Source organism: Cyanistes caeruleus, chromosome 8 (assembly GCF_971803275.1).
Source record: "Cyanistes caeruleus chromosome 8, bCyaCae1.hap1.1, whole genome shotgun sequence".
In the NCBI taxonomy this organism is placed as follows: Eukaryota; Metazoa; Chordata; class Aves; order Passeriformes; family Paridae; genus Cyanistes; species Cyanistes caeruleus.
Genome location: NC_141708.1, coordinates 25,890,275 through 25,903,376, shown reverse-complemented (window position 1 = coordinate 25,903,376; position 13,102 = coordinate 25,890,275). Strand labels below are relative to the sequence as shown.

Sequence of the window (13,102 nt, the reverse complement as noted above, 5' to 3'; positions counted from 1 at the left end):
TTTCCTACAATTTATGCAACCCCTTACATCCTAGGCTAGCATTCTCCATTACTATAGATCACCACAGTTTAAAATATCTGTGCTTTTGCCAGTGTCACAAAATGAATATTTTTCTTTTTATTCCTTAGAACTGTACAGCAGCCTGTTTAGCTGGGGTCTCATTGTTTATAATTTCTACTTGCAACAAATAAGATGCACATAAGCAAACTGTTTCAGCCCAAATGAAAACAAAACCAAAAAATGTTACCAGTGAAACAGTATTCATCAGCTGTCAGACTGATGAGTGAAGCAGAGTTAGTATTTGAAATACAAGTCTGTGCAAATAAAGGAGTGTTCTGATCCCCTCACCATGCTATTTTCTGTAAATACCAATTTACATCCTGAAACTATGCGGCAACAAAAGATGTAGTTAAGCTTTTCTCTTAAAGTTTGCATAAACATGCCAGCAAACTAAATATAAATGCTAAGTCTGTTATTACAAGTATAACCTTTAAAAACAAAATATAAATCCTTTAAATTTTCCCTGAAAGTATTTGTGCATATAAAGAATGATTTCATCTTAGTCCAGGGAAGTTTAAGAGCTTTCAAATTGCAGTTAAGTTTCAGCATACAAAGAGAAAAAGAACTTAAGATATGAAGCTGGGTAAGCAACAGGACAGTAGAATCAGTATATAGAGAAACCAATGTCATAGTATTAAAAGGCAAAGCATTTTAAAAAAATCTGAGAAAATTTTAGTCCATTTTGAGATCTCATCCTTGTGTTCCCACCATGTGAATTTCAGTTCTCTAGCTACAAAATTAAGTGCTTATAATCCCACAAAAATTTCAATTTGGACTTAAGATTCCTTTGGTGAACAAAGCAAACAAAAGGCAGCATGTTGCGCACATCCTGCATAGCAAGGCAATTTGAGATCCAATATTACATTTACGTTTGAAATTTAGGAGCTAGTCCAGCAATATCCTGACACCTGAGGATACTGAGACAGCCAATGATTAAACACATTTTTAAGGGGAAAACCAGCAAACCCAAGCCTCATTCTAATCTAATGCACATTATAGAATACATTTAGAGGGAAGAAACCAGTTATCTGTTAACATATAGCAATTAACTAAAATAAACCTTTATTTTTTAATCACACTATATATATAATATATATTCATATGTATAGTTATATATTTAAATATTTATACATTTAATATATATAATAAATAGTGTGATTAAAAAAGAAAGGTTTATTCTAGTTAATTGCTATATGTTAACAGAAGCCATACATGATTTTTACAGGATAGTCTTTGGAATTGTGTGTATCAACAGCCAAAATTATCAAAATTGTATCAAAATTATTCTGAAGCAGTAGAGAATCTGAATTTGAAGTAACAGCTATGTACCTCAATACCATGATGTAATCTGCATATTTTTCCAAGTGGAAAATAAATACAAGATGATAACTACAAAAGAACTTGAGCCAAAGACTGCACTCACTGTTCTTCGTGTGGAACACCACAGGAAAAGACCACAGAACTGCATGTTTCTACTACCATTACTGTATTTGCCAACATAGCTCTTACAGAGGTGTAATATTAACACAGTGCAAAGAGAGCAGTGAAAATATCTGCAGAGTAACCATCACCAGAGATGTCAATGATAAAATAAAGAATTTCAATGCAGACTGTTATGGAAAACAAGAATTAAGCAGACAAATAGAAAGACTGGTTTAAATAGCAGTGGAGAGAAAGTGGGCAGATAACATGCATGTCTGAATTGTAGGTCTCTGTAGGTACAGGGCTCCCTTCAGCAAATCTCCAAAAACAGGGTTTGGGATCCTATTGGTTCGCTAGCACAACGTGTGATACTCAATTCATCCAGCAGCACCTGAGATAAACAGCATGATGGAAAGGCAGCAGCACAAAAATGAAACATCTCATTTGGAAGTATTTTCCTCAGTCAAACATCACCATATCATCCAGAAGGTTTCATAATAGAAATCTCCCTCCAAAAAAATCCCCTCCAGCCTTACTCCCCTGCATAGATACAATGCTTTACCCTCCTGAAGTACTGCAGTGCTATCCACCTTTCCAGCATGGAGACACTGCCACTTTTACACTATGCACCACTAAAAGGCCATCTCTTTCCTAACCCTGGAAAATCCCCTGTATTTTTTAACAACAAATTTATGCAAAGGGAAAATCGATGGTTACAAACACAGCTTAACTTTACTAAAGCATAGGAAGTGGGACCAAGAATCCCTCCTTTTCCAGCACCTGCTTTCTTCATGCGGATTTCCCCCCTCCTCTGGCAGTACAGGGGAATCAATTTGATTTTTACTGCTGCTGTTCAATTAAAAGTCTAGCAATGCAAGTTATTCAAGTTGCTAATTAATTAATTACTACCCTGTACATGCTATATTCTTTGTTTCCAGTACAGTTGTGCAGCTCTGCTTCCTCCTTGAACCCATCTATCTACAATTACTGTTAATTTGAGGCAGGATGTGAAAGGTTCAGCTTCCCTGCTTGGCAGATTTTCCTGTTTACTTTTTCTGCAGGGATTCAGAGCTCTCACCCCTCTGGCTCAGAAGTTCTGGGACAGCAATGTTGAAGCAGCAGAAAAGGCGAATGCGAGTGTAAGAGCGGCAGCAGCACAGGGACACAGTCACACTCTGCCTGTTGTGACCCAGCAGAAAGAACTGCACTGAGCAGGTGACAAATGAGAGGAGCCTGTGCTGCCAGTGTAACCCAGGACATATCTGCTGAAAACACAAAACACAGCAGGAGTGGTGTTGTCTGTGAGATATGGCTCCTCCAGAAAAAGGTCAATACTGATGAGGATGGAGATACAGGGGCAGCACAATACAGGGGGATATCTGCCTCCACACTATCAGCACTGACAATCTGACAGGGGTGGCTTTATCAAAAGCAGGCAGATTGATTCAAAAATCACCTGGAAAATAGAAATTTTTTTCAAGCTAACAATGTTATTCTAATCTCTGAAGCAACTCTTAGGACATTTGTGCTTTTACTGTGTTGCTGAACTAAAAGCAATTTAAATTGCTTTTAATCTTGTCATTCCACTAACACATTTAAATACAAATTTTAAAAATATCTGGGTCAAAAAGAACCATGTTTTGTTAACCACACTATGTTAAAATAAAAGCTTTCATAGGTGAACAGCAAAGGGAAAATGCCCAAAAATGGCTGAAATATGCAAACCTGTGTCTCAGTGTAAGGTTCAAAAATTTGATTAGAACAATCTCAGTTAAAGGTAGGAAGTATATATATTTGTCCTGTCCAAGTGATTACTTTTGTATTTTCAAGTACATGCCAACACAACAAAAAAGCCCCAACAATCTACCGATATTAGTAAATTGCAAATCTCCCCAGTTGTTATTCCAGCAATGCAACAGGTGTTAAAACATAATTAGGAATATATATTTCCTTCTCTTCTGTGGGATTGCCCACAGTACTGTAGAGTATTTACAGATAACTGTAAGCTGAAAGGATTTCAGTCAGACATTCATAAGAATAAGACCTGGAAAGAAGCACCAGAGGACAATAAATGCACTTTTCACCCAAGAAATTCAACAACACTTGCATTATTTTTGATAAATGTTTGTCTAGATTTTTTATTTTTTTTTCAGACAGACATTATTGTGCTGTTGTTACCACTGTAAAGGACTAGGCTCCCACAGAGCTGTTCCCCAGCTTATTTCTCTCCTCTCTATCTGAAGACAGACACACAACTTTGCATTTGTCCCTGGTTCAACTGCACTTCACTTCTCTCCAAGCATTTCTCTAGGGTGTCTGTACCCTTTTGAATTGCAGTCCTCACTTCTACCATGCAGCCCTGCTATTGCATGTAACAAATAATACTGGAGCCTGGTTAGATCTCTAATTTTAGTACTACTTTAATTTTGATAACAACTTAAGAACTACGCTACAGTGTTTTTAATCAGTCTCATACCCACCTGCAAGTCATTTTATCTACACCACATCGACTACTTTGGTTACTGGGACTAGAACACCTTCTCCAAACAGAAGTAGGAGTTAAAAATAGGAAAAAAAATTAATTATTTTGACTCAGTATCATCAGATGGATCTCTTCAGAAAAAAATGCTGTATTAGGAGAAATCAGGATGACAAATGTTAGGTGATTAATGCTCCTTGGACTACTTACCCCAGCACTCTGGTCTGCACGTGTTTCCTATGCAATAAAAACAGTAACCTCTCTCTCGAGTTTAAAGTACAGTAGTTAAAAAAATAAAAGTAAATAAAACCTAAAATCTGTTTCTAGAACAATCTTCTTTCCTATCCTGAAAGTGAGCACATACAAATGACAACAACAGTGAGGTCAGCTTTAATGTATCTTTGACTTCTCCTGTTTGTATCTGTGTACATGTTTCGTATTTTACACTTTATCGACTGCTTTATTTTCAAAGTATGAAATTCTGTGCAGGTGCTTGTGAGTGAGAGGTGGAGCTCGCAGCTCTGCAGGAGTTCCTGCCCATAACTGAGCAGGGTGAAGCTGGAGAGGAGCTCTGCAAACACTTCTCGCTCATGGCAAGAGCAGGAACTGCAGCAGAACGATGCTGCGAGTAGTTCAAGGGAATGGAGGATGCTTCTGCCTTCCTGAACCGAAGGAAGGGCTTCACACAGCTCTGTGTGTCAAACGAGCTGCAAACAGGGACTGGTGCTGTTAAACAGAACCTTCTCCTCCTGCAAGTCTGTTCCCCTGACCCTCCAAGTCACACCTTCAATCTTGCACCTTCTCCTCCATTCGAGTGGGAATGTCTGAGACCAACTGGAAACCTCACTGACAGAGGAAATGTGCTTTTTCCCTACACCAGAAAGATTTTGCTGCTGTGCCTGCATGGGTGTCTCAAATAACACAGGCACCACGTTCATTCTCATCTCATTGGTCTGTCACTCCACATGTCCCTCTGATAAAGGAAAAGCAAAGTAAAGAAACCTGGCTCCCCTGAAACAGAATTATCTTTTGCTTCCCTACAATGCTATGCTTTTTTCCTTATAAGCACATTTTATCAGCTATCTCTACTGCATTTCTTTGCAGTGGAATTCTGAGTAGTGCAGATACTCCATTTGTCTCTGCACCAACTGAAAATTCAGGGAAAATTTTCCCACATTAAAAAAAAACAAACCCCACATAAAAAATGAAATGCAGGTAAGTATTTTAACCTGCAGTATATAAATCTTATTTTTCTAGTGCTTGCTCTATTCATATTTTTTTTTTTAAAGAAATAAACAGACTCTTTCTACACAAGCTCATGTATCATTCAGAAGGCAGCACTTCTACAGAGGAACAGTAGATTTGTCCTCTAATGATGGGACTTCTTTATACTCACGAATGACATCAGATCAGTGACATGATTTTGCCACAAATATTCCATTTGGCTTTGAGCTAGATTTTTGAATTGTCTCTGTGTCACCCCCCCAGAAGGGTTAACAGGGGAAGTAAAACTGAAACCCAGTGGCTCAGAAGCAAGAACTAAAACACCCCAACACACACATGTTAATAAAATCAAACTGAGTAATCATTTATTGCTGCTGAAATATGCCCAAGGTCAAGATCAAAAAGAATTTAGAAAACAGGAAACTTAACCAATTCTCTAAGCTTCAGGCTTGGAATGAATCTGTAACTTGGAGAATGCATTATGCAGTACTTGTTTGCATCAAATGAGAATATGACACCTTATCTGCAGCCTTACTATCTTAACATTATATTGTATAAAGTGAATTAACAGAAATTACTCTGCAGATCCCTTTGAAAATCAGCTTTTTTTTCCACCCTGTCCCCTTTGAGAAGCGTCAAAACACTTTCTTAAAAACAACTAGAAAACTCAATACTCAAGGGGAAAAAAACCAAAGAACCAAAAACAATCAAAAAACCCTCCGCAAGTGCCTAATAAGCATTTCAATTCAATGGCAACCTTTTGCTTTTTTAAACACAGAACACCCAAACTTCTTCTCCTAAGTGTTGAAACACAATCTTCTAAAGCTTTTTAAAAATGCATTCTCCACTGTCCTTCCTCCCCATCAAAACCCAGTATAATTTAATGAAACATTAAGGCTCTAGGGGAAAGGCTTTTCCTGAGTGTAACACAAGTACAATTTGCAACCAGCTCTAACAAAAGACAGTAATCTCTTCCCTCCTGTTGGCACTGTAATAGCAACAAAGCAAAACATGGCTTTTGTAACCAGACAGCAAATATAGCTTGTCAAAAATCTACTCATCTCTCTTCTTTTCAAAGTAGCATCAGCTTCACAAATCATCTGTTATTACAAAAATTAAATGCTTGTTTGGCCATAAAAATGCTCTATTTGATACATGAAGTGTGCTGTTATGTTACTACTGCTTCTGCTTTGTTATACTTATTACTATTTATCACGTGAATTCACTCACCTGAATTGACACCAACACTCAACACCAGCTCAGGACTCGTTTAGTGAAAGCTGATAATTCACAGTGCTGCTCGCATACAAGTTCAAGAATATGCATCCAGCACTTGCCACAGAATTGACATTAATACATCATCTTTAGATAAACACTTGCAGGAGAAAGCCTAGTGATCAATTAAGACGAGTAAATTAGCATCTAAAATTCACTGTACAACTCGCATTTTATGAAGACGCAAACCCCTTGGAAAGGCAGAAAAGGAGTGTAACATCCAGCAGCACCTGGCAAGCTGTGATGTACAATACTGAGAGTGCTTCACCTCCACAGACTGTCTGAGCAGACTCCAAATCTCACTTTGTGTCAAAACAGAAAAAAAAAAAAAAAAGATTAAATCAGACAAGTCTTTATAGAACAGCAAAATTACAGACTAATATAGAACAGCATCAGTCCTGGCGAGGGATCTGGGAGGAATATTTGAGCTCCCTATTGCAGGCACATTGAGAATCAAACATTAAATCTTTCAGGCTATATGATTTATTACTTCAAACCATGCAAACCCATGGAAAGGAACAGACTTCCTGGTTTCTCATTATCTATAATTTCCTCACCACTGCAGAGAAGCCAGCAGACAAAGAGCCTATTGCATTGTTGAACAAAAATGTGCAGGGTTAGGTAAGAACTATAGATGACTTAAACCCAACTTCATTATTTCAAGCACCTCATCAAGTAAAACAAACCACATACCAGTTTCACAAGTGATAAAAAAGTAGAAGGGAGTCTCACCAATGCCAACAAATAATAATATACCACCAAAGACTGAGGAGAGCAGAATTAAATCCCTCTGCAAAAAAAGAAACTGAACACAGAGAAAATGGATGAAATTACAAAACTGAAGGACATGATGAAAAGGACACATTAACAGCTGGAGACAAAGGAAAGGTATCTGTGCCTGTGGCCATGCCAGTAATCAGCTCAAACAAGGCTGAACCACACCTGAGCTGTATCCAAAGGCAGCTTTTCCCTTTAGAGGTAGACAGTAACCTCTCAGTGTGGTTCTTGGAGCTGTGGCATTGCTAAAAAATACATGGAAAACTGAGGAAACAAAGACTTTGAGAAGACTTCTTTATTTTTTTTTTTTTAATATTTTATAAACCAGCTCTTTAAATCAGTACTCAGCTCTCCTCAGATTTAACCATGTCTAACTGAAAAGAAATGGTAAAGTGCTTTACCCACAACAGCATTTATGAGTTTTTCAGCAGAGGATTAGCAGCAACAAAAGCAAGAGCTAGGAACAGAAATAAAGGTGTAGCCAATGCCCAAGCAAATACTGACATCAACCATTTCTGCAGTATTCTGGTAAAGGGGACCAACAATTGATATATTTGCATTTAGAAAGAGATAATTGTTTCTGTGAGCATTCTTTCTGTAAGAAAGAATTTTGAAGCAATATGGGCTTCTTTGGCCCAATTCCTAATCTTTTGCCTAAGAAACATTCTCCTTTAAAAATTATGTATCCGTGGTAAGGGGACATTCCATTTTTTCCCCACAAGTTCCAGTAACTTGTCAGTAAATAGTTATTTCAGCACACATTATTCAGCTCCATGTCTTAGAGCAATTGAGGAAATTCACTATCATTACATAAAATCCTTTCACAGCTATTACTGACTACACAGCACTGGAGAAAAGTCGAAAGATCATGATGAATCATCTCTGCTATCACAACAAACAACATAAAGAACTCTGCACAAGTTGTTTAGAGACAAAAAAAGCAAATATCTGAATACAAATTTAAAATATCCCATTATATCAATTCCTATGGCATTCCATCTTGCAGAAAACAGTATCTGTGGCCAGATTCTACCAGTTTAAAATACACAAGCTCAAAAAAAAAATTAATCAGTACAAAGAAATGAAAGCATAATTATTTATAACCTTATAAATTGTTTAAAAAATTTGTCTGACTCCATCTTTCACAGCAAAGAGCAATGAATATTGCAGGAGCAGGTGCAGGAGCCATGCCTGTAACACAATCTCAATCTGCAGCCCATGCCACACCTCACTGGCAATTTTAATGGGAGCTATACTCAGATTTTCATCGATGAAATATGCAAAGAGTGCATTTAATTGTCTAAGTTCAGACTTAACCACATGCATATGTTTGAATTTAGTATTTTGCTATGTGAAGATATTGTTCTTCAGTATCTTCAAAAACCACCAAAATTTTATTTATTTATTCAGAGCTTTTTTTCTCTCAGTTTGGTGTTTATCTATTTTAAGTTCTGTTACTTCATTATTTTTTCTTTGCTCCTTCCTGCTTACCTTCTCAAACACAAGCTGAATAAGGCATTTATCATAGGATTTTGAACCTGAGCCAAATTGACATCTCCGTATTTATACTAAAACCACAGAAAATTTCCACATCATTTGAATTAATATTTCACAAATTGGATGACTTGGCAGTTCTTACTGCTGCAGCTTTAGCTCCATATCACAGTGAAAACTGAGATACTGAATGACAACTTCCAATTATTAATTCTTTGTACTTAATAAATTTTACATTAGCCTTTTCTGTCCGTATCAGCAAGTCATCACTGGATTACATGTAATATCATTAAGAATCTTCTTTAGAACATATATACAGAAATTACATCATGTGAACATGATACTTCCCAAAGTATCTACCAACTGCAAAGATTGATATTTGCAGTACAAGTGAACATTCTTCTTCTGTGTCTGAGCTCTTCTAACCAGTATCTTCAGGGCTTCATGGTTCCAAATGCTTCCAGCTTGATAATTTGTTTTAGATCCTACTACACAGTCCTGCTCTGAAGCTAAGTTGTGTCCTGTGTTGGTGCTCAAGAACTCATCTGAAAGATTGTAACAGTTTAAGGCAGTTCCCTGTATTTATTCTGGGTTTTTTCCACCTCCATTTCTGCCTTTTCAATCTCACTTTTATTCTTCCATACACTTTAATTAAACTCACTGAGCTTTTGAAGTTTTCTGTTAAATAAAGGCATATCTTGCACACCAGGTGGGCAATTACAAGCACTCACTGCTCTGGGCTGCTGGTGAATTTTTCAAATTAACTCACCTAGCTCTTAGAAGAGTAGAAACACATCATTAGACAACATTCATATTCAAAGGAGGCATTAGGAAAAGTGAGACAATTGCATTTCACTTATTTTTAAGATGTAAACAAAACTGATGATACAGCCACTTATGAGGGAACAAGGAGAAGAGGCAAATACCAGTAAGGTATGTGAAAGAAATTCTCAGGACTGCAGGATTTTGACTGTTACATTTAAAGACTTCTTTCCCATTTCTTGGCAGAATTTTTTGGCAACACTATGACTGAGTCAAATGCATCACTACCAAACCCAGGTAACTCAAATGAAACCACTCTTTTGAGTTAGATATTTTTATTTACACTCTGCATATTATGAGAGCATTTAACTACTATTGCATAGGTAATAAATCAGGAATAAACCAACCAAATAATAACAAATACTGTAAAATATCAGGCATTCATTGGATCACCATGACAGGCAGAAAATCTGCTTGAATAGGCTTCACTAAACAACATTAAACTGTGAGCTGCTTATTTACAGTTTGTCCAAGCAAAAGAAAGTATTTGCAGCATTTTTCTTAAATGTCTTATTAAACCCAGAATAAATCTATTGATATTGAGCATTGACCAACACACAACTGACACAGTTTCTGGAACAGAGACAAAATTCATGGCAATTCACACAAGCACAGTCATTAAATCTGTTTCTTTACCCCTGCCAGACTGATCAGACCATGCATAAGAATGTTAGAAACCAAGTGCAGAGCCATGGCAATGGACATCCCTGGACAAGCTCCCAAAAGATGCCAGGAAGTGGTAAAAGCTGACCATGATATAAGCATATTGCAGCTCCTGAGCTCCACAATCCTGCACAGATGTACATTGCTGCTGAGACTGGACAGGGACATGCAGATCTCAGCAAAACAACTGCTCTGTTGGCTGCTCTGAACTGTGGATGCTAGCTTTGGAGCAGGCTGCAGGGAGCCTGAAGAAACTGCAGGCCCCATAGCTTTCTCAAGTCAAGCCTGAGAAAGTAGCCTAGGAAGTTTTAAGGAGGAATCAAAACAATTCTTAGAGACAGAAAACAGCCGTGCCAGGTGTTGTTTTCCTGCTCTTGTTTTCTTTGCAAGAGAAAGTCAGAGGGTGTTGTTCACCACTGACCAATGATGGTGATGTAGCAGTTAACTAACCAATAAGAGTTTCCTTTCTGTACTTTCCACGAACCAGTCTATAAAACAAGGCTGAAGCAATAAACTAAGAAATTCTCCTGTTCTGACTCCCTTGAGAGTCTGTGTCGCTCTTCTCACCGTTCCTAATAGAACGACACTGAATGACCACTTTCAAACTCAAATGAATACACAACTTTCCAGGATGTGTGCAATATAAGGATATTTTACTATGGGCAATTCAGCCAAAGAAAAAGACAGAAGATGGGAAAGTAATAAATTAACCCACCCAGCTGTACAGAACTCAAGAAGCAGAAGAGGAACAAGATGATAAAGCAGCGATGGTGCTGTTCCCCATCTGCACCTCTGGAGATTTGCTCAGCCTTGTTACTGGGTGAAGCCACAAAATGGCAAGAGAACCAGAGGTGTGCAAATCAGAGTCCACTCAGACCATCCAAAGACCTGTCCTTGGAAACAGCTTCTCAAGAGGCATGGCAGAACTTTCTGCCTTCCCCTCCTGTTGCCTTCAGAGATTGCATAATCGATAAAATATGACGATCAACACTGATTGCAAAGACAAAATTGGCTTTTAATGGCAATCAACCTGAGTTATAACTGGCTGCTCTAAATTAAGCAGAGTGACACAGTACAGCCCTAGTTTCTCCACACACACTGACTTTTATTAGCAGTGTTACATCCTTTAAGTGGAGAGCAGTCTTTCTCAAGCTACTGCTGATATTTTAAATACCTCTCACACTGTGAACAAATTTACTTACCAATGCTCTCAAAGCAGTTCTCTAAATCTCAGATCACTAAATTAAGCAGTCATTCAAGCAGCTTATCTCATTAATCACAAGGAGGCAAAGATCTTATGATTTACAGTCAAACCCAAAACTGATTTTCTCTCAAAGGCCAAAACAATTCACTTGAACATCCTTAAAAGAAACATAAGAATGAGAGAGTTCATGATTGCTTCAGACAAACCTAGTGGCGTTCAAATTATTGTATTTGGCTCATGTAACTGCATTTTTTTTTTTTCCAGCATCTCCTGAAGTGGAAAATTAAGGAACAAGTCTTATCAGAGTATAGACTATTAGTGTGTTTTGTGATTCTCCTGGTTGAATACACCTCTCCCCTGTCCATCTCCCACATTTTGTTTTTTCCTTTAAAAAGGCTTCTATACATGCAAGAAAGTCTCCAAAAAAAACCCCAAAATTTACAGAAAATCTGTTTGATCTTATTAGTGTGTATTTAGCCTATGAAGGCAGCATCATGAACGGCCAACAAGATAAATACCAAAAGACTAGAACTTACACTAGTGCCATCTGTAATCTCCCTGCTACATCATCTTTTCAGCTACATTGTTTCATCTTGAAGGTTTATCACAAACCTTTCTAATCCATGTCTTTCTATATGGTCTCTTTGAGTTTCCTAGACACTGAATTTATGGTAAAAAAATAAAACACAGATCTCTGAAGTTGCTATTTGTTTTTTCAAGGAATATGGAACTTACAGTCCCACTGTTGTTGATAGAATAAGGTTCTCTATGGCTCTTCTACATGGAACTCTCATTGTAAATGTGTAATGGTGTAAATATGAGTTCCAGAAATTGGTGACGAATTCAAAACTGTATCTAAAAATTGTTCCGCACCTACTAATAATTTCCTGGCAGACACCTGCCCAGAGTTCAATTCTAAAAATTATGTGATCTGCTAAAAGATCTGTAGACCTTTTGCATCACTGAATTCTCTCAAGAGAAATATGATGATACTCAAAACACCTTTTTTTTGCTCATGCCATCTATATTACCTTCATCATCTATCATGTGATCTGGATTACTTTGAATACCAATCCTAATACATTTCAAAAGAAGTTAACTTGCCTTTGCTGCATACCCCATCTGAGTAAAAGAAAAAAACCTAATGTAATATTTAAAAGGTAATAAACACAAAGAATCTCATAAGAATGTGTTAACTGGGATATAGATGATTCATGAACCTCTAAAACTATACTATACTCTATATCACATGTGATTTACAGCTAATATTTCTAAAGTAAAATGCGTTGTTTCTTAACATTTGTCTCTGAAATCCTACCTAGAAATGGCAACACCAATTAATATTTTACAATACAATGCATAATAATAAAAGTCTTCTAAACTAACATATAGAAAAATTGAAATTTCAAATTACTTTTCAAAAGAGTTTAACAAGTTAGGAGTCACATGATTTTTGTGAAATAGGCACATTTGTAAAATGTGCACATTCACAAAATGTGGTTTTAAACCACTGGCTATCCAGCCATGGTTTGCTGTTAGAACAGGCTCATTTCCCCCTTTCAGACCAGCAACAGCAGCTTGTACCACATTTCAGATGAGGGTTTTTGTAAGCCAACTTCCCTATAAGCTTTGCTGAACCTTTTCATTCCCAGACTCGGTGACTATAAAGTAACATAAACTGC

At 37.2% G+C, this 13,102-nt stretch overlaps 1 protein-coding gene across 3 annotated transcripts in view; it reads right to left on the bottom strand.

The window, feature by feature from the left end:
* Nucleotides 1–13,102, bottom strand: part of NRG3 (neuregulin 3) — a 395,272-nt gene that overhangs the window by 234,114 nt on the left and 148,056 nt on the right. The gene's annotated exons all lie outside the window — the stretch shown is intronic.